At 33.0% G+C, this 19,271-nt stretch overlaps 1 protein-coding gene, 18 non-coding genes and 12 pseudogenes across 19 annotated transcripts in view; 30 read left to right on the top strand and 1 right to left on the bottom strand.

Annotated features, from left to right (window-relative positions):
* mib2 (mind bomb 2) overlaps positions 1–19,271 on the bottom strand; it is a 260,282-nt gene that overhangs the window by 196,034 nt on the left and 44,977 nt on the right. The window lies entirely within an intron of this gene.
* Positions 38–163, top strand: LOC138856585 (5S ribosomal RNA; annotated as a pseudogene).
* Positions 687–812, top strand: LOC138856584 (5S ribosomal RNA; annotated as a pseudogene).
* LOC138856478 (5S ribosomal RNA) lies at positions 1,335–1,453 on the top strand. The gene has a single exon (XR_011395694.1). It is a non-coding gene; the product is annotated as a 5S ribosomal RNA (ribosomal RNA).
* On the top strand, positions 1,977–2,095 carry LOC138856477 (5S ribosomal RNA). The gene has a single exon (XR_011395693.1). It is a non-coding gene; the product is annotated as a 5S ribosomal RNA (ribosomal RNA).
* Positions 2,618–2,736, top strand: LOC138856845 (5S ribosomal RNA). Its single transcript, XR_011395799.1, has one exon. It is a non-coding gene; the product is annotated as a 5S ribosomal RNA (ribosomal RNA).
* On the top strand, positions 3,260–3,385 carry LOC138856583 (5S ribosomal RNA; annotated as a pseudogene).
* LOC138856844 (5S ribosomal RNA) lies at positions 3,907–4,025 on the top strand. Its single transcript, XR_011395798.1, has one exon. It is a non-coding gene; the product is annotated as a 5S ribosomal RNA (ribosomal RNA).
* LOC138856843 (5S ribosomal RNA) lies at positions 4,549–4,667 on the top strand. The gene has a single exon (XR_011395797.1). It is a non-coding gene; the product is annotated as a 5S ribosomal RNA (ribosomal RNA).
* On the top strand, positions 5,191–5,309 carry LOC138856842 (5S ribosomal RNA). The gene has a single exon (XR_011395796.1). It is a non-coding gene; the product is annotated as a 5S ribosomal RNA (ribosomal RNA).
* LOC138856582 (5S ribosomal RNA) lies at positions 5,833–5,958 on the top strand (annotated as a pseudogene).
* LOC138856841 (5S ribosomal RNA) lies at positions 6,481–6,599 on the top strand. The gene has a single exon (XR_011395795.1). It is a non-coding gene; the product is annotated as a 5S ribosomal RNA (ribosomal RNA).
* Positions 7,123–7,241, top strand: LOC138856839 (5S ribosomal RNA). Its single transcript, XR_011395793.1, has one exon. It is a non-coding gene; the product is annotated as a 5S ribosomal RNA (ribosomal RNA).
* Positions 7,764–7,882, top strand: LOC138856838 (5S ribosomal RNA). Its single transcript, XR_011395792.1, has one exon. It is a non-coding gene; the product is annotated as a 5S ribosomal RNA (ribosomal RNA).
* LOC138856837 (5S ribosomal RNA) lies at positions 8,396–8,514 on the top strand. Its single transcript, XR_011395791.1, has one exon. It is a non-coding gene; the product is annotated as a 5S ribosomal RNA (ribosomal RNA).
* LOC138856836 (5S ribosomal RNA) lies at positions 9,038–9,156 on the top strand. The gene has a single exon (XR_011395790.1). It is a non-coding gene; the product is annotated as a 5S ribosomal RNA (ribosomal RNA).
* On the top strand, positions 9,681–9,806 carry LOC138856580 (5S ribosomal RNA; annotated as a pseudogene).
* LOC138856835 (5S ribosomal RNA) lies at positions 10,329–10,447 on the top strand. The gene has a single exon (XR_011395789.1). It is a non-coding gene; the product is annotated as a 5S ribosomal RNA (ribosomal RNA).
* On the top strand, positions 10,971–11,096 carry LOC138856579 (5S ribosomal RNA; annotated as a pseudogene).
* Positions 11,620–11,738, top strand: LOC138856834 (5S ribosomal RNA). The gene has a single exon (XR_011395788.1). It is a non-coding gene; the product is annotated as a 5S ribosomal RNA (ribosomal RNA).
* On the top strand, positions 12,262–12,387 carry LOC138856578 (5S ribosomal RNA; annotated as a pseudogene).
* Positions 12,910–13,028, top strand: LOC138856833 (5S ribosomal RNA). Its single transcript, XR_011395787.1, has one exon. It is a non-coding gene; the product is annotated as a 5S ribosomal RNA (ribosomal RNA).
* LOC138856577 (5S ribosomal RNA) lies at positions 13,587–13,712 on the top strand (annotated as a pseudogene).
* Positions 14,235–14,353, top strand: LOC138856832 (5S ribosomal RNA). Its single transcript, XR_011395786.1, has one exon. It is a non-coding gene; the product is annotated as a 5S ribosomal RNA (ribosomal RNA).
* On the top strand, positions 14,877–14,995 carry LOC138856829 (5S ribosomal RNA). Its single transcript, XR_011395785.1, has one exon. It is a non-coding gene; the product is annotated as a 5S ribosomal RNA (ribosomal RNA).
* Positions 15,518–15,643, top strand: LOC138856576 (5S ribosomal RNA; annotated as a pseudogene).
* Positions 16,167–16,285, top strand: LOC138856818 (5S ribosomal RNA). Its single transcript, XR_011395784.1, has one exon. It is a non-coding gene; the product is annotated as a 5S ribosomal RNA (ribosomal RNA).
* Positions 16,809–16,934, top strand: LOC138856575 (5S ribosomal RNA; annotated as a pseudogene).
* LOC138856806 (5S ribosomal RNA) lies at positions 17,457–17,575 on the top strand. Its single transcript, XR_011395782.1, has one exon. It is a non-coding gene; the product is annotated as a 5S ribosomal RNA (ribosomal RNA).
* LOC138856574 (5S ribosomal RNA) lies at positions 18,099–18,224 on the top strand (annotated as a pseudogene).
* On the top strand, positions 18,747–18,872 carry LOC138856573 (5S ribosomal RNA; annotated as a pseudogene).

Genomic DNA, 19,271 nt, shown 5'->3' with positions numbered 1-19,271 from the left:
TAACGTACTCAAGTGGCAAATTCTAGGAAATTAGTATGCCAACGACCATACCACGCTGAATACATCGGTTCTCGTCCGATCACCGAAATTAAGCAGCGTCGGGATAAGGGCGCGGTTAGTACTTAGATGGGGGACCGCTTGGGAACACCGCGTGTTGTTGGCTCCCAACAACTTTTTGTTTTAATTACCTTTTTATTATTGTTGTTTTAGTTTCTTTAACAAAAAAAAAAACATTTTTATATATATTTATATATATTTATATACATACATATACATATATAAATATATATCATAGGAATTGGGAACTGCATAAGTGACACAATACATAATGAGTTAGTACATATGTACATATGTGCAACAGTAATATGAAATAGTGTCAGTACAATCTATCATTATGTTTACTATTGCTAGTTCACGCCTGCGTCTTCATATACGTGCAACTTAGAATATTTAAGATAAAGTATCTTTACCTGAATTTTGGCATAGACTATTAAGAAAATAATACATATTAAATATATTGAAAGGCGCAGAAACAGTTAAACAGTTGAGTCGGAGAATATTCGATGAATACTGTGATAAAGATGGAATAAAAAAGATACCCCAGTTGTAGTCCTAATCTCATTTGCAGACACTTTTCTTACGTGAAACGTAACGTACTCAAGTGGCAAATTCTAGGAAATTAGTATGCCAACGACCATACCACGCTGAATACATCGGTTCTCGTCCGATCACCGAAATTAAGCAGCGTCGGGATAAGGGCGCGGTTAGTACTTAGATGGGGGACCGCTTGGGAACACCGCGTGTTGTTGGCTCCCAACAACTTTTTGTTTTAATTACCTTTTTATTATTGTTGTTTTAGTTTCTTTAACAAAAAAAAAACATTTTTATATATATTTATATATATTTATATACATACATATACATATATAAATATATATCATAAGAATTGGGAACTGCATAAGTGACACAATACATAATGAGTTAGTACATATGTACATATGTGCAACAGTAATATGAAATAGTGTCAGTACAATCTATCATTATGTTTACTATTGCTAGTTCACGCCTGCGTCTTCATATACGTGCAACTTAGAATATTTAAGATAAAGTATCTTTACCTGAATTTTGGCATAGACAATTAAGAAAATAATACATATTAAATATATTGAAAGGCGCAGAAACAGTTAAACAGTTGAGTCGGAGAATATTCGATGAATACTGTGATAAAGATGGAATAAAAAAGATACCCCAGTTGTAGTCCTAATCTCATTTGCAGACACTTTTCTTACGTGAAACGTAACGTACTCAAGTGGCAAATTCTAGGAAATTAGTATGCCAACGACCATACCACGCTGAATACATCGGTTCTCGTCCGATCACCGAAATTAAGCAGCGTCGGGCGCGGTTAGTACTTAGATGGGGGACCGCTTGGGAACACCGCGTGTTGTTGGCTCCCAACAACTTTTTGTTTTAATTACCTTTTTATTATTGTTGTTTTAGTTTCTTTAACAAAAAAAAAAACATTTTTATATATATTTATATATATTTATATACATACATATACATATATAAATATATATCATAAGAATTGGGAACTGCATAAGTGACACAATACATAATGAGTTAGTACATATGTACATATGTGCAACAGTAATATGAAATAGTGTCAGTACAATCTATCATTATGTTTACTATTGCTAGTTCACGCCTGCGTCTTCATATACGTGCAACTTAGAATATTTAAGATAAAGTATCTTTACCTGAATTTTGGCATAGACAATTAAGAAAATAATACATATTAAATATATTGAAAGGCGCAGAAACAGTTAAACAGTTGAGTCGGAGAATATTCGATGAATACTGTGATAAAGATGGAATAAAAAAGATACCCCAGTTGTAGTCCTAATCTCATTTGCAGACACTTTTCTTACGTGAAACGTAACGTACTCAAGTGGCAAATTCTAGGAAATTAGTATGCCAACGACCATACCACGCTGAATACATCGGTTCTCGTCCGATCACCGAAATTAAGCAGCGTCGGGCGCGGTTAGTACTTAGATGGGGGACCGCTTGGGAACACCGCGTGTTGTTGGCTCCCAACAACTTTTTGTTTTAATTACCTTTTTATTATTGTTGTTTTAGTTTCTTTAACAAAAAAAAAACATTTTTATATATATTTATATATATTTAGATACATACATATACATATATAAATATATATCATAAGAATTGGGAACTGCATAAGTGACACAATACATAATGAGTTAGTACATATGTACATATGTGCAACAGTAATATGAAATAGTGTCAGTACAATCTATCATTATGTTTACTATTGCTAGTTCACGCCTGCGTCTTCATATACGTGCAACTTAGAATATTTAAGATAAAGTATCTTTACCTGAATTTTGGCATAGACAATTAAGAAAATAATACATATTAAATATATTGAAAGGCGCAGAAACAGTTAAACAGTTGAGTCGGAGAATATTCGATGAATACTGTGATAAAGATGGAATAAAAAAGATACCCCAGTTGTAGTCCTAATCTCATTTGCAGACACTTTTCTTACGTGAAACGTAACGTACTCAAGTGGCAAATTCTAGGAAATTAGTATGCCAACGACCATACCACGCTGAATACATCGGTTCTCGTCCGATCACCGAAATTAAGCAGCGTCGGGCGCGGTTAGTACTTAGATGGGGGACCGCTTGGGAACACCGCGTGTTGTTGGCTCCCAACAACTTTTTGTTTTAATTACCTTTTTATTATTGTTGTTTTAGTTTCTTTAACAAAAAAAAAAACATTTTTATATATATTTATATATATTTATATACATACATATACATATATAAATATATATCATAGGAATTGGGAACTGCATAAGTGACACAATACATAATGAGTTAGTACATATGTACATATGTGCAACAGTAATATGAAATAGTGTCAGTACAATCTATCATTATGTTTACTATTGCTAGTTCACGCCTGCGTCTTCATATACGTGCAACTTAGAATATTTAAGATAAAGTATCTTTACCTGAATTTTGGCATAGACTATTAAGAAAATAATACATATTAAATATATTGAAAGGCGCAGAAACAGTTAAACAGTTGAGTCGGAGAATATTCGATGAATACTGTGATAAAGATGGAATAAAAAAGATACCCCAGTTGTAGTCCTAATCTCATTTGCAGACACTTTTCTTACGTGAAACGTAACGTACTCAAGTGGCAAATTCTAGGAAATTAGTATGCCAACGACCATACCACGCTGAATACATCGGTTCTCGTCCGATCACCGAAATTAAGCAGCGTCGGGATAAGGGCGCGGTTAGTACTTAGATGGGGGACCGCTTGGGAACACCGCGTGTTGTTGGCTCCCAACAACTTTTTGTTTTAATTACCTTTTTATTATTGTTGTTTTAGTTTCTTTAACAAAAAAAAACATTTTTATATATATTTATATATATTTATATACATACATATACATATATAAATATATATCATAAGAATTGGGAACTGCATAAGTGACACAATACATAATGAGTTAGTACATATGTACATATGTGCAACAGTAATATGAAATAGTGTCAGTACAATCTATCATTATGTTTACTATTGCTAGTTCACGCCTGCGTCTTCATATACGTGCAACTTAGAATATTTAAGATAAAGTATCTTTACCTGAATTTTGGCATAGACAATTAAGAAAATAATACATATTAAATATATTGAAAGGCGCAGAAACAGTTAAACAGTTGAGTCGGAGAATATTCGATGAATACTGTGATAAAGATGGAATAAAAAAGATACCCCAGTTGTAGTCCTAATCTCATTTGCAGACACTTTTCTTACGTGAAACGTAACGTACTCAAGTGGCAAATTCTAGGAAATTAGTATGCCAACGACCATACCACGCTGAATACATCGGTTCTCGTCCGATCACCGAAATTAAGCAGCGTCGGGCGCGGTTAGTACTTAGATGGGGGACCGCTTGGGAACACCGCGTGTTGTTGGCTCCCAACAACTTTTTGTTTTAATTACCTTTTTATTATTGTTGTTTTAGTTTCTTTAACAAAAAAAAAAACATTTTTATATATATTTATATATATTTATATACATACATATACATATATAAATATATATCATAAGAATTGGGAACTGCATAAGTGACACAATACATAATGAGTTAGTACATATGTACATATGTGCAACAGTAATATGAAATAGTGTCAGTACAATCTATCATTATGTTTACTATTGCTAGTTCACGCCTGCGTCTTCATATACGTGCAACTTAGAATATTTAAGATAAAGTATCTTTACCTGAATTTTGGCATAGACAATTAAGAAAATAATACATATTAAATATATTGAAAGGCGCAGAAACAGTTAAACAGTTGAGTCGGAGAATATTCGATGAATACTGTGATAAAGATGGAATAAAAAAGATACCCCAGTTGTAGTCCTAATCTCATTTGCAGACACTTTTCTTACGTGAAACGTAACGTACTCAAGTGGCAAATTCTAGGAAATTAGTATGCCAACGACCATACCACGCTGAATACATCGGTTCTCGTCCGATCACCGAAATTAAGCAGCGTCGGGCGCGGTTAGTACTTAGATGGGGGACCGCTTGGGAACACCGCGTGTTGTTGGCTCCCAACAACTTTTTGTTTTAATTACCTTTTTATTATTGTTGTTTTAGTTTCTTTAACAAAAAAAAAAACATTTTTATATATATTTATATATATTTAGATACATACATATACATATATAAATATATATCATAAGAATTGGGAACTGCATAAGTGACACAATACATAATGAGTTAGTACATAAGTACATATGTGCAACAGTAATATGAAATAGTGTCAGTACAATCTATCATTATGTTTACTATTGCTAGTTCACGCCTGCGTCTTCATATACGTGCAACTTAGAATATTTAAGATAAAGTATCTTTACCTGAATTTTGGCATAGACAATTAAGAAAATAATACATATTAAATATATTGAAAGGCGCAGAAACAGTTAAACAGTTGAGTCGGAGAATATTCGATGAATACTGTGATAAAGATGGAATAAAAAAGATACCCCAGTTGTAGTCCTAATCTCATTTGCAGACACTTTTCTTACGTGAAACGTAACGTACTCAAGTGGCAAATTCTAGGAAATTAGTATGCCAACGACCATACCACGCTGAATACATCGGTTCTCGTCCGATCACCGAAATTAAGCAGCGTCGGGCGCGGTTAGTACTTAGATGGGGGACCGCTTGGGAACACCGCGTGTTGTTGGCTCCCAACAACTTTTTGTTTTAATTACCTTTTTATTATTGTTGTTTTAGTTTCTTTAACAAAAAAAAAAACATTTTTATATATATTTATATATATTTATATACATACATATACATATATAAATATATATCATAGGAATTGGGAACTGCATAAGTGACACAATACATAATGAGTTAGTACATATGTACATATGTGCAACAGTAATATGAAATAGTGTCAGTACAATCTATCATTATGTTTACTATTGCTAGTTCACGCCTGCGTCTTCATATACGTGCAACTTAGAATATTTAAGATAAAGTATCTTTACCTGAATTTTGGCATAGACTATTAAGAAAATAATACATATTAAATATATTGAAAGGCGCAGAAACAGTTAAACAGTTGAGTCGGAGAATATTCGATGAATACTGTGATAAAGATGGAATAAAAAAGATACCCCAGTTGTAGTCCTAATCTCATTTGCAGACACTTTTCTTACGTGAAACGTAACGTACTCAAGTGGCAAATTCTAGGAAATTAGTATGCCAACGACCATACCACGCTGAATACATCGGTTCTCGTCCGATCACCGAAATTAAGCAGCGTCGGGATAAGGGCGCGGTTAGTACTTAGATGGGGGACCGCTTGGGAACACCGCGTGTTGTTGGCTCCCAACAACTTTTTGTTTTAATTACCTTTTTATTATTGTTGTTTTAGTTTCTTTAACAAAAAAAAAACATTTTTATATATATTTATATATATTTATATACATACATATACATATATAAATATATATCATAAGAATTGGGAACTGCATAAGTGACACAATACATAATGAGTTAGTACATATGTACATATGTGCAACAGTAATATGAAATAGTGTCAGTACAATCTATCATTATGTTTACTATTGCTAGTTCACGCCTGCGTCTTCATATACGTGCAACTTAGAATATTTAAGATAAAGTATCTTTACCTGAATTTTGGCATAGACAATTAAGAAAATAATACATATTAAATATATTGAAAGGCGCAGAAACAGTTAAACAGTTGAGTCGGAGAATATTCGATGAATACTGTGATAAAGATGGAATAAAAAAGATACCCCAGTTGTAGTCCTAATCTCATTTGCAGACACTTTTCTTACGTGAAACGTAACGTACTCAAGTGGCAAATTCTAGGAAATTAGTATGCCAACGACCATACCACGCTGAATACATCGGTTCTCGTCCGATCACCGAAATTAAGCAGCGTCGGGCGCGGTTAGTACTTAGATGGGGGACCGCTTGGGAACACCGCGTGTTGTTGGCTCCCAACAACTTTTTGTTTTAATTACCTTTTTTTTATTGTTGTTTTAGTTTCTTTAACAAAAAAAAAAACATTTTTATATATATTTATATATATTTATATACATACATATACATATATAAATATATATCATAAGAATTGGGAACTGCATAAGTGACACAATACATAATGAGTTAGTACATATGTACATATGTGCAACAGTAATATGAAATAGTGTCAGTACAATCTATCATTATGTTTACTATTGCTAGTTCACGCCTGCGTCTTCATATACGTGCAACTTAGAATATTTAAGATAAAGTATCTTTACCTGAATTTTGGCATAGACAATTAAGAAAATAATACATATTAAATATATTGAAAGGCGCAGAAACAGTTAAACAGTTGAGTCGGAGAATATTCGATGAATACTGTGATAAAGATGGAATAAAAAAGATACCCCAGTTGTAGTCCTAATCTCATTTGCAGACACTTTTCTTACGTGAAACGTAACGTACTCAAGTGGCAAATTCTAGGAAATTAGTATGCCAACGACCATACCACGCTGAATACATCGGTTCTCGTCCGATCACCGAAATTAAGCAGCGTCGGGCGCGGTTAGTACTTAGATGGGGGACCGCTTGGGAACACCGCGTGTTGTTGGCTCCCAACAACTTTTTGTTTTAATTACCTTTTTATTATTGTTGTTTTAGTTTCTTTAACAAAAAAAAAACATTTTTATATATATTTATATATATTTATATACATACATATACATATATAAATATATATCATAAGAATTGGGAACTGCATAAGTGACACAATACATAATGAGTTAGTACATATGTACATATGTGCAACAGTAATATGAAATAGTGTCAGTACAATCTATCATTATGTTTACTATTGCTAGTTCACGCCTGCGTCTTCATATACGTGCAACTTAGAATATTTAAGATAAAGTATCTTTACCTGAATTTTGGCATAGACAATTAAGAAAATAATACATATTAAATATATTGAAAGGCGCAGAAACAGTTAAACAGTTGAGTCGGAGAATATTCGATGAATACTGTGATAAAGATGGAATAAAAAAGATACCCCAGTTGTAGTCCTAATCTCATTTGCAGACACTTTTCTTACGTGAAACGTAACGTACTCAAGTGGCAAATTCTAGGAAATTAGTATGCCAACGACCATACCACGCTGAATACATCGGTTCTCGTCCGATCACCGAAATTAAGCAGCGTCGGGCGCGGTTAGTACTTAGATGGGGGACCGCTTGGGAACACCGCGTGTTGTTGGCTCCCAACAACTTTTTGTTTTAATTACCTTTTTATTATTGTTGTTTTAGTTTCTTTAACAAAAAAAAAAACATTTTTATATATATTTATATACATACATATACATATATAAATATATATCATAAGAATTGGGAACTGCATAAGTGACACAATACATAATGAGTTAGTACATATGTACATATGTGCAACAGTAATATGAAATAGTGTCAGTACAATCTATCATTATGTTTACTATTGCTAGTTCACGCCTGCGTCTTCATATACGTGCAACTTAGAATATTTAAGATAAAGTATCTTTACCTGAATTTTGGCATAGACAATTAAGAAAATAATACATATTAAATATATTGAAAGGCGCAGAAACAGTTAAACAGTTGAGTCGGAGAATATTCGATGAATACTGTGATAAAGATGGAATAAAAAAGATACCCCAGTTGTAGTCCTAATCTCATTTGCAGACACTTTTCTTACGTGAAACGTAACGTACTCAAGTGGCAAATTCTAGGAAATTAGTATGCCAACGACCATACCACGCTGAATACATCGGTTCTCGTCCGATCACCGAAATTAAGCAGCGTCGGGCGCGGTTAGTACTTAGATGGGGGACCGCTTGGGAACACCGCGTGTTGTTGGCTCCCAACAACTTTTTGTTTTAATTACCTTTTTATTATTGTTGTTTTAGTTTCTTTAACAAAAAAAAAAACATTTTTATATATATTTATATATATTTAGATACATACATATACATATATAAATATATATCATAAGAATTGGGAACTGCATAAGTGACACAATACATAATGAGTTAGTACATATGTACATATGTGCAACAGTAATATGAAATAGTGTCAGTACAATCTATCATTATGTTTACTATTGCTAGTTCACGCCTGCGTCTTCATATACGTGCAACTTAGAATATTTAAGATAAAGTATCTTTACCTGAATTTTGGCATAGACAATTAAGAAAATAATACATATTAAATATATTGAAAGGCGCAGAAACAGTTAAACAGTTGAGTCGGAGAATATTCGATGAATACTGTGATAAAGATGGAATAAAAAAGATACCCCAGTTGTAGTCCTAATCTCATTTGCAGACACTTTTCTTACGTGAAACGTAACGTACTCAAGTGGCAAATTCTAGGAAATTAGTATGCCAACGACCATACCACGCTGAATACATCGGTTCTCGTCCGATCACCGAAATTAAGCAGCGTCGGGCGCGGTTAGTACTTAGATGGGGGACCGCTTGGGAACACCGCGTGTTGTTGGCTCCCAACAACTTTTTGTTTTAATTACCTTTTTATTATTGTTGTTTTAGTTTCTTTAACAAAAAAAAAAAACATTTTTATATATATTTATATATATTTATATACATACATATACATATATAAATATATATCATAGGAATTGGGAACTGCATAAGTGACACAATACATAATGAGTTAGTACATATGTACATATGTGCAACAGTAATATGAAATAGTGTCAGTACAATCTATCATTATGTTTACTATTGCTAGTTCACGCCTGCGTCTTCATATACGTGCAACTTAGAATATTTAAGATAAAGTATCTTTACCTGAATTTTGGCATAGACTATTAAGAAAATAATACATATTAAATATATTGAAAGGCGCAGAAACAGTTAAACAGTTGAGTCGGAGAATATTCGATGAATACTGTGATAAAGATGGAATAAAAAAGATACCCCAGTTGTAGTCCTAATCTCATTTGCAGACACTTTTCTTACGTGAAACGTAACGTACTCAAGTGGCAAATTCTAGGAAATTAGTATGCCAACGACCATACCACGCTGAATACATCGGTTCTCGTCCGATCACCGAAATTAAGCAGCGTCGGGATAAGGGCGCGGTTAGTACTTAGATGGGGGACCGCTTGGGAACACCGCGTGTTGTTGGCTCCCAACAACTTTTTGTTTTAATTACCTTTTTATTATTGTTGTTTTAGTTTCTTTAACAAAAAAAAAACATTTTTATATATATTTATATATATTTATATACATACATATACATATATAAATATATATCATAAGAATTGGGAACTGCATAAGTGACACAATACATAATGAGTTAGTACATATGTACATATGTGCAACAGTAATATGAAATAGTGTCAGTACAATCTATCATTATGTTTACTATTGCTAGTTCACGCCTGCGTCTTCATATACGTGCAACTTAGAATATTTAAGATAAAGTATCTTTACCTGAATTTTGGCATAGACAATTAAGAAAATAATACATATTAAATATATTGAAAGGCGCAGAAACAGTTAAACAGTTGAGTCGGAGAATATTCGATGAATACTGTGATAAAGATGGAATAAAAAAGATACCCCAGTTGTAGTCCTAATCTCATTTGCAGACACTTTTCTTACGTGAAACGTAACGTACTCAAGTGGCAAATTCTAGGAAATTAGTATGCCAACGACCATACCACGCTGAATACATCGGTTCTCGTCCGATCACCGAAATTAAGCAGCGTCGGGCGCGGTTAGTACTTAGATGGGGGACCGCTTGGGAACACCGCGTGTTGTTGGCTCCCAACAACTTTTTGTTTTAATTACCTTTTTATTATTGTTGTTTTAGTTTCTTTAACAAAAAAAAAAACATTTTTATATATATTTATATATATTTATATACATACATATACATATATAAATATATATCATAAGAATTGGGAACTGCATAAGTGACACAATACATAATGAGTTAGTACATATGTACATATGTGCAACAGTAATATGAAATAGTGTCAGTACAATCTATCATTATGTTTACTATTGCTAGTTCACGCCTGCGTCTTCATATACGTGCAACTTAGAATATTTAAGATAAAGTATCTTTACCTGAATTTTGGCATAGACAATTAAGAAAATAATACATATTAAATATATTGAAAGGCGCAGAAACAGTTAAACAGTTGAGTCGGAGAATATTCGATGAATACTGTGATAAAGATGGAATAAAAAAGATACCCCAGTTGTAGTCCTAATCTCATTTGCAGACACTTTTCTTACGTGAAACGTAACGTACTCAAGTGGCAAATTCTAGGAAATTAGTATGCCAACGACCATACCACGCTGAATACATCGGTTCTCGTCCGATCACCGAAATTAAGCAGCGTCGGGATAAGGGCGCGGTTAGTACTTAGATGGGGGACCGCTTGGGAACACCGCGTGTTGTTGGCTCCCAACAACTTTTTGTTTTAATTACCTTTTTATTATTGTTGTTTTAGTTTCTTTAACAAAAAAAAAAACATTTTTATATATATTTATATATATTTAGATACATACATATACATATATAAATATATATCATAAGAATTGGGAACTGCATAAGTGACACAATACATAATGAGTTAGTACATATGTACATATGTGCAACAGTAATATGAAATAGTGTCAGTACAATCTATCATTATGTTTACTATTGCTAGTTCACGCCTGCGTCTTCATATACGTGCAACTTAGAATATTTAAGATAAAGTATCTTTACCTGAATTTTGGCATAGACAATTAAGAAAATAATACATATTAAATATATTGAAAGGCGCAGAAACAGTTAAACAGTTGAGTCGGAGAATATTCGATGAATACTGTGATAAAGATGGAATAAAAAAGATACCCCAGTTGTAGTCCTAATCTCATTTGCAGACACTTTTCTTACGTGAAACGTAACGTACTCAAGTGGCAAATTCTAGGAAATTAGTATGCCAACGACCATACCACGCTGAATACATCGGTTCTCGTCCGATCACCGAAATTAAGCAGCGTCGGGCGCGGTTAGTACTTAGATGGGGGACCGCTTGGGAACACCGCGTGTTGTTGGCTCCCAACAACTTTTTGTTTTAATTACCTTTTTATTATTGTTGTTTTAGTTTCTTTAACAAAAAAAAAAACATTTTTATATATATTTATATATATTTATATACATACATATACATATATAAATATATATCATAGGAATTGGGAACTGCATAAGTGACACAATACATAATGAGTTAGTACATATGTACATATGTGCAACAGTAATATGAAATAGTGTCAGTACAATCTATCATTATGTTTACTATTGCTAGTTCACGCCTGCGTCTTCATATACGTGCAACTTAGAATATTTAAGATAAAGTATCTTTACCTGAATTTTGGCATAGACTATTAAGAAAATAATACATATTAAATATATTGAAAGGCGCAGAAACAGTTAAACAGTTGAGTCGGAGAATATTCGATGAATACTGTGATAAAGATGGAATAAAAAAGATACCCCAGTTGTAGTCCTAATCTCATTTGCAGACACTTTTCTTACGTGAAACGTAACGTACTCAAGTGGCAAATTCTAGGAAATTAGTATGCCAACGACCATACCACGCTGAATACATCGGTTCTCGTCCGATCACCGAAATTAAGCAGCGTCGGGATAAGGGCGCGGTTAGTACTTAGATGGGGGACCGCTTGGGAACACCGCGTGTTGTTGGCTCCCAACAACTTTTTGTTTTAATTACCTTTTTATTATTGTTGTTTTAGTTTCTTTAACAAAAAAAAAACATTTTTATATATATTTATATATATTTATATACATACATATACATATATAAATATATATCATAAGAATTGGGAACTGCATAAGTGACACAATACATAATGAGTTAGTACATATGTACATATGTGCAACAGTAATATGAAATAGTGTCAGTACAATCTATCATTATGTTTACTATTGCTAGTTCACGCCTGCGTCTTCATATACGTGCAACTTAGAATATTTAAGATAAAGTATCTTTACCTGAATTTTGGCATAGACAATTAAGAAAATAATACATATTAAATATATTGAAAGGCGCAGAAACAGTTAAACAGTTGAGTCGGAGAATATTCGATGAATACTGTGATAAAGATGGAATAAAAAAGATACCCCAGTTGTAGTCCTAATCTCATTTGCAGACACTTTTCTTACGTGAAACGTAACGTACTCAAGTGGCAAATTCTAGGAAATTAGTATGCCAACGACCATACCACGCTGAATACATCGGTTCTCGTCCGATCACCGAAATTAAGCAGCGTCGGGCGCGGTTAGTACTTAGATGGGGGACCGCTTGGGAACACCGCGTGTTGTTGGCTCCCAACAACTTTTTGTTTTAATTACCTTTTTTTTATTGTTGTTTTAGTTTCTTTAACAAAAAAAAAAAACATTTTTATATATATTTATATATATTTATATACATACATATACATATATTTATATATATTTATATACATACATATACATATATAAATATATATCATAAGAATTGGGAACTGCATAAGTGACACAATACATAATGAGTTAGTACATATGTACATATGTGCAACAGTAATATGAAATAGTGTCAGTACAATCTATCATTATGTTTACTATTGCTAGTTCACGCCTGCGTCTTCATATACGTGCAACTTAGAATATTTAAGATAAAGTATCTTTACCTGAATTTTGGCATAGACAATTAAGAAAATAATACATATTAAATATATTGAAAGGCGCAGAAACAGTTAAACAGTTGAGTCGGAGAATATTCGATGAATACTGTGATAAAGATGGAATAAAAAAGATACCCCAGTTGTAGTCCTAATCTCATTTGCAGACACTTTTCTTACGTGAAACGTAACGTACTCAAGTGGCAAATTCTAGGAAATTAGTATGCCAACGACCATACCACGCTGAATACATCGGTTCTCGTCCGATCACCGAAATTAAGCAGCGTCGGGATAAGGGCGCGGTTAGTACTTAGATGGGGGACCGCTTGGGAACACCGCGTGTTGTTGGCTCCCAACAACTTTTTGTTTTAATTACCTTTTTATTATTGTTGTTTTAGTTTCTTTAACAAAAAAAAAACATTTTTATATATATTTATATATATTTATATACATACATATACATATATAAATATATATCATAAGAATTGGGAACTGCATAAGTGACACAATACATAATGAGTTAGTACATATGTACATATGTGCAACAGTAATATGAAATAGTGTCAGTACAATCTATCATTATGTTTACTATTGCTAGTTCACGCCTGCGTCTTCATATACGTGCAACTTAGAATATTTAAGATAAAGTATCTTTACCTGAATTTTGGCATAGACAATTAAGAAAATAATACATATTAAATATATTGAAAGGCGCAGAAACAGTTAAACAGTTGAGTCGGAGAATATTCGATGAATACTGTGATAAAGATGGAATAAAAAAGATACCCCAGTTGTAGTCCTAATCTCATTTGCAGACACTTTTCTTACGTGAAACGTAACGTACTCAAGTGGCAAATTCTAGGAAATTAGTATGCCAACGACCATACCACGCTGAATACATCGGTTCTCGTCCGATCACCGAAATTAAGCAGCGTCGGGCGCGGTTAGTACTTAGATGGGGGACCGCTTGGGAACACCGCGTGTTGTTGGCTCCCAACAACTTTTTGTTTTAATTACCTTTTTTTTATTGTTGTTTTAGTTTCTTTAACAAAAAAAAAAACATTTTTATATATATTTATATATATTTATATACATACATATACATATATAAATATATATCATAAGAATTGGGAACTGCATAAGTGACACAATACATAATGAGTTAGTACATATGTACATATGTGCAACAGTAATATGAAATAGTGTCAGTACAATCTATCATTATGTTTACTATTGCTAGTTCACGCCTGCGTCTTCATATACGTGCAACTTAGAATATTTAAGATAAAGTATCTTTACCTGAATTTTGGCATAGACAATTAAGAAAATAATACATATTAAATATATTGAAAGGCGCAGAAACAGTTAAACAGTTGAGTCGGAGAATATTCGATGAATACTGTGATAAAGATGGAATAAAAAAGATACCCCAGTTGTAGTCCTAATCTCATTTGCAGACACTTTTCTTACGTGAAACGTAACGTACTCAAGTGGCAAATTCTAGGAAATTAGTATGCCAACGACCATACCACGCTGAATACATCGGTTCTCGTCCGATCACCGAAATTAAGCAGCGTCGGGCGCGGTTAGTACTTAGATGGGGGACCGCTTGGGAACACCGCGTGTTGTTGGCTCCCAACAACTTTTTGTTTTAATTACCTTTTTATTATTGTTGTTTTAGTTTCTTTAACAAAAAAAAAACATTTTTATATATATTTATATATATTTATATACATACATATACATATATAAATATATATCATAAGAATTGGGAACTGCATAAGTGACACAATACATAATGAGTTAGTACATATGTACATATGTGCAACAGTAATATGAAATAGTGTCAGTACAATCTATCATTATGTTTACTATTGCTAGTTCACGCCTGCGTCTTCATATACGTGCAACTTAGAATATTTAAGATAAAGTATCTTTACCTGAATTTTGGCATAGACAATTAAGAAAATAATACATATTAAATATATTGAAAGGCGCAGAAACAGTTAAACAGTTGAGTCGGAGAATATTCGATGAATACTGTGATAAAGATGGAATAAAAAAGATACCCCAGTTGTAGTCCTAATCTCATTTGCAGACACTTTTCTTACGTGAAACGTAACGTACTCAAGTGGCAAATTCTAGGAAATTAGTATGCCAACGACCATACCACGCTGAATACATCGGTTCTCGTCCGATCACCGAAATTAAGCAGCGTCGGGATAAGGGCGCGGTTAGTACTTAGATGGGGGACCGCTTGGGAACACCGCGTGTTGTTGGCTCCCAACAACTTTTTGTTTTAATTACCTTTTTATTATTGTTGTTTTAGTTTCTTTAACAAAAAAAAAAACATTTTTATATATATTTATATATATTTAGATACATACATATACATATATAAATATATATCATAAGAATTGGGAACTGCATAAGTGACACAATACATAATGAGTTAGTACATATGTACATATGTGCAACAGTAATATGAAATAGTGTCAGTACAATCTATCATTATGTTTACTATTGCTAGTTCACGCCTGCGTCTTCATATACGTGCAACTTAGAATATTTAAGATAAAGTATCTTTACCTGAATTTTGGCATAGACAATTAAGAAAATAATACATATTAAATATATTGAAAGGCGCAGAAACAGTTAAACAGTTGAGTCGGAGAATATTCGATGAATACTGTGATAAAGATGGAATAAAAAAGATACCCCAGTTGTAGTCCTAATCTCATTTGCAGACACTTTTCTTACGTGAAACGTAACGTACTCAAGTGGCAAATTCTAGGAAATTAGTATGCCAACGACCATACCACGCTGAATACATCGGTTCTCGTCCGATCACCGAAATTAAGCAGCGTCGGGCGCGGTTAGTACTTAGATGGGGGACCGCTTGGGAACACCGCGTGTTGTTGGCTCCCAACAACTTTTTGTTTTAATTACCTTTTTATTATTGTTGTTTTAGTTTCTTTAACAAAAAAAAAAACATTTTTATATATATTTATATATATTTATATACATACATATACATATATAAATATATATCATAGGAATTGGGAACTGCATAAGTGACACAATACATAATGAGTTAGTACATATGTACATATGTGCAACAGTAATATGAAATAGTGTCAGTACAATCTATCATTATGTTTACTATTGCTAGTTCACGCCTGCGTCTTCATATACGTGCAACTTAGAATATTTAAGATAAAGTATCTTTACCTGAATTTTGGCATAGACTATTAAGAAAATAATACATATTAAATATATTGAAAGGCGCAGAAACAGTTAAACAGTTGAGTCGGAGAATATTCGATGAATACTGTGATAAAGATGGAATAAAAAAGATACCCCAGTTGTAGTCCTAATCTCATTTGCAGACACTTTTCTTACGTGAAACGTAACGTACTCAAGTGGCAAATTCTAGGAAATTAGTATGCCAACGACCATACCACGCTGAATACATCGGTTCTCGTCCGATCACCGAAATTAAGCAGCGTCGGGATAAGGGCGCGGTTAGTACTTAGATGGGGGACCGCTTGGGAACACCGCGTGTTGTTGGCTCCCAACAACTTTTTGTTTTAATTACCTTTTTATTATTGTTGTTTTAGTTTCTTTAACAAAAAAAAAACATTTTTATATATATTTATATATATTTATATACATACATATACATATATAAATATATATCATAAGAATTGGGAACTGCATAAGTGACACAATACATAATGAGTTAGTACATATGTACATATGTGCAACAGTAATATGAAATAGTGTCAGTACAATCTATCATTATGTTTACTATTGCTAGTTCACGCCTGCGTCTTCATATACGTGCAACTTAGAATATTTAAGATAAAGTATCTTTACCTGAATTTTGGCATAGACAATTAAGAAAATAATACATATTAAATATATTGAAAGGCGCAGAAACAGTTAAACAGTTGAGTCGGAGAATATTCGATGAATACTGTGATAAAGATGGAATAAAAAAGATACCCCAGTTGTAGTCCTAATCTCATTTGCAGACACTTTTCTTACGTGAAACGTAACGTACTCAAGTGGCAAATTCTAGGAAATTAGTATGCCAACGACCATACCACGCTGAATACATCGGTTCTCGTCCGATCACCGAAATTAAGCAGCGTCGGGCGCGGTTAGTACTTAGATGGGGGACCGCTTGGGAACACCGCGTGTTGTTGGCTCCCAACAACTTTTTGTTTTAATTACCTTTTTTTTATTGTTGTTTTAGTTTCTTTAACAAAAAAAAAAACATTTTTATATATATTTATATATATTTATATACATACATATACATATATAAATATATATCATAAGAATTGGGAACTGCATAAGTGACACAATACATAATGAGTTAGTACATATGTACATATGTGCAACAGTAATATGAAATAGTGTCAGTACAATCTATCATTATGTTTACTATTGCTAGTTCACGCCTGCGTCTTCATATACGTGCAACTTAGAATATTTAAGATAAAGTATCTTTACCTGAATTTTGGCATAGACAATTAAGAAAATAATACATATTAAATATATTGAAAGGCGCAGAAACAGTTAAACAGTTGAGTCGGAGAATATTCGATGAATACTGTGATAAAGATGGAATAAAAAAGATACCCCAGTTGTAGTCCTAATCTCATTTGCAGACACTTTTCTTACGTGAAACGTAACGTACTCAAGTGGCAAATTCTAGGAAATTAGTATGCCAACGACCATACCACGCTGAATACATCGGTTCTCGTCCGATCACCGAAATTAAGCAGCGTCGGGATAAGGGCGCGGTTAGTACTTAGATGGGGGACCGCTTGGGAACACCGCGTGTTGTTGGCTCCCAACAACTTTTTGTTTTAATTACCTTTTTATTATTGTTGTTTTAGTTTCTTTAACAAAAAAAAAACATTTTTATATATATTTATATATATTTATATACATACATATACATATATAAATATATATCATAAGAATTGGGAACTGCATAAGTGACACAATACATAATGAGTTAGTACATATGTACATATGTGCAACAGTAATATGAAATAGTGTCAGTACAATCTATCATTATGTTTACTATTGCTAGTTCACGCCTGCGTCTTCATATACGTGCAACTTAGAATATTTAAGATAAAGTATCTTTACCTGAATTTTGGCATAGACAATTAAGAAAATAATACATATTAAATATATTGAAAGGCGCAGAAACAGTTAAACAGTTGAGTCGGAGAATATTCGATGAATACTGTGATAAAGATGGAATAAAAAAGATACCCCAGTTGTAGTCCTAATCTCATTTGCAGACACTTTTCTTACGTGAAACGTAACGTACTCAAGTGGCAAATTCTAGGAAATTAGTATGCCAACGACCATACCACGCTGAATACATCGGTTCTCGTCCGATCACCGAAATTAAGCAGCGTCGGGATAAGGGCGCGGTTAGTACTTAGATGGGGGACCGCTTGGGAACACCGCGTGTTGTTGGCTCCCAACAACTTTTTGTTTTAATTACCTTTTTATTATTGTTGTTTTAGTTTCTTTAACAAAAAAAAAACATTTTTATATATATTTATATATATTTATATACATACATATACATATATAAATATATATCATAAGAATTGGGAACTGCATAAGTGACACAATACATAATGAGTTAGTACATATGTACATATGTGCAACAGTAATATGAAATAGTGTCAGTACAATCTATCATTATGTTTACTATTGCTAGTTCACGCCTGCGTCTTCATATACGTGCAACTTAGAATATTTAAGATAAAGTATCTTTACCTGAATTTTGGCATAGACAATTAAGAAAATAATACATATTAAATATATTGAAAGGCGCAGAAACAGTTAAACAGTTGAGTCGGAGAATATTCG

This window comes from Bactrocera oleae, chromosome 3 (genome assembly GCF_042242935.1).
Source record: "Bactrocera oleae isolate idBacOlea1 chromosome 3, idBacOlea1, whole genome shotgun sequence".
Classification (NCBI taxonomy): domain Eukaryota; kingdom Metazoa; phylum Arthropoda; class Insecta; order Diptera; family Tephritidae; genus Bactrocera; species Bactrocera oleae.
Note: the sequence above shows the minus strand (reverse complement) of the source record. Positions and strands in the feature narration are given on the sequence as shown.